Source organism: Schistocerca americana, chromosome 3, assembly GCF_021461395.2.
Source record: "Schistocerca americana isolate TAMUIC-IGC-003095 chromosome 3, iqSchAmer2.1, whole genome shotgun sequence".
Classification (NCBI taxonomy): domain Eukaryota; kingdom Metazoa; phylum Arthropoda; class Insecta; order Orthoptera; family Acrididae; genus Schistocerca; species Schistocerca americana.
This window is the reverse complement of record NC_060121.1, coordinates 154,780,659-154,782,659: the sequence shown is the minus strand read 5'-3', so window position 1 is coordinate 154,782,659 and position 2,001 is coordinate 154,780,659. Positions and strand designations below refer to the sequence as shown.

General features: G+C 44.0%; 1 non-coding gene across 1 annotated transcript; it reads right to left on the bottom strand.

The window, feature by feature from the left end:
* Positions 1-629: 629 nt before the first annotated feature.
* Positions 630-711, bottom strand: Trnas-aga. The gene has a single exon. It is a non-coding gene; the product is annotated as a tRNA-Ser (tRNA).
* Positions 712-2,001: the final 1,290 nt, after the last annotated feature.

Sequence of the window (2,001 nt, the reverse complement as noted above, 5' to 3'; positions counted from 1 at the left end):
CCAGTTTCGTAACACTTATCAACAGTCGCAGCACTGAATAATTTGACAAAAACACAGTATTTTTCCAGAATTTCAGAATTGAGACCAATTATCTGTGTAATCCAGTCATCTATTTCCAGGGATGTCGGCTTTGTCAAAAGCAAATACCAGAGTATTCTTCCTGAGGGTTGTAGCCATGCTTAATCCAGCGACGAAATTTCGGTTGAACAACCGAAATTCCAATTAGCAGCAGCACGACTAGAAGGAGCGACCGAAACACAAGGAATATGAAAGAACACGGAAATTAACGGACGGACAGCACTTGGCGAAGCACAAGTACAGCGATGTGAACACGGAAGTGCAGCGCAGCAGTAAACAACGTCCTCTCGCTAGCGCAGAACTGACGCTAGCAAAATTTATTCAGATCTGACATCTAAATACGACAGTGATAGTGATAAACGGTGCCCAAAATTCGGATTCTGTACTGCACACGTTGCATCCCGTGTAAGGATCGTGTTCGTTAGTCCTGGATCGTGTCTCTGAAACATGTATGTTTATTATAATTTTCATAAATTGCCATATTGGCATAAATCGCAACCTAATACAAGTTTCGAAACAATTTTCCTGCAGAATGTCATTCTAAAAATTTTCGCAGCCGGTAGGACTCGAACCTACGCTCCCAGAGGGAATCTGATTTCTAGTCAGACGCCTTAACCACTCGGCCACGGCTGCAGTGCAGAGCGAGAAGGTGTGCTTTCCATTCACACCTGCGTAAAATCGGCATCTGAGTAAAACGTGTCGATACGCGTGTCACCTGCGTGTGACGGTACAGCAGAGGACATTGACCTTATGACCATCGTTAAGCATGCTTCTTCCACCATCGGCGGGTATTTAAACGCAGAGGAGGCGTCGCTAGTAGAGCCGCAGCTGGAGAGAGCGCACACAGATTTCCAACGACGGCGTTCGATGCTCTCATAAGCGCCGAGATACGTAGGCCAATAAAAACAGCACGCTGCGCCGTCACGGTCCATTTTTAGCTCGCCTCTCCGCAGGGAATACCGGTTAGTCGGCGCAGATCTCCAGATTAGAACGAGACGCCCGCTCAGCTTCTGTGAGCAGGAGGTACGGAAAGAGAGCAACAGGAAATGCCGGGCCACTGTTTCCTGCCGTAGCCAAGGTTATGCGCCGTCCAAATCCTCTCAACAAATATAGTTTCTGAACTGTGACCATGAAACTCATTTAAGCTCATATTAAAGAAGTGAGGATTTATTTTGTGACCCCCGCTTGCATAGATCGTAGTAATATTCTAAAAAATTCCCAATAATTTGTGTTACTCTAGATTGCCACAGATGAAGGTGCATTGTTCGCCGCTCCAAGCGGAAGACGTTCCTTGTTGTTGCTCCGCAATTTTCGATAATTTGACTGTGATAGACTAACGCTGATGTTCATCTTTGGCACGCTAATGTAGAAGGAGTCACAAAACTAAGTGAAAAAAAAAATCTGTGCGTTTCACTCGTTTATTTACAATATATAAGTCGACTCCCAGATTACCTGAGTGTGAGAGTGTTTATACCTTTTTTCATAATCTTTCGTTGACTGTGTCATGGCTTCTTTGTGTCGTGATATACTGCGTGTTTTTTGAACATTTGCAAGTGCTACGATATATTCGTACCATATCGTGAATTGCAAACTGAATCTCTGCTTTTTAGAACCTTTTGTCATCAATATCGTCGCACAAAAAATAGGTATTGGGGATCGGGCTGGTAATTACGACTATAAATTATCACTCGCTCTCCCGTCACCTACTACCAATACTTTCATTCTCGCAGCGTATACACAAAGCGTGTAGCATAGAGCGCGTACTACAGAGAACTGATCTGGCAAAGTTACAGTTGTTTTTGCTGCGGTAGGACAGCGATATTATTGGAGGGTAGAGTCAATGGCTCTACGTCCTCACAAATTGAAAGCTAGAGTTACGTATTCCGTATACGTTGCTAGTAATATCTTTTCAGAAAATCGTTT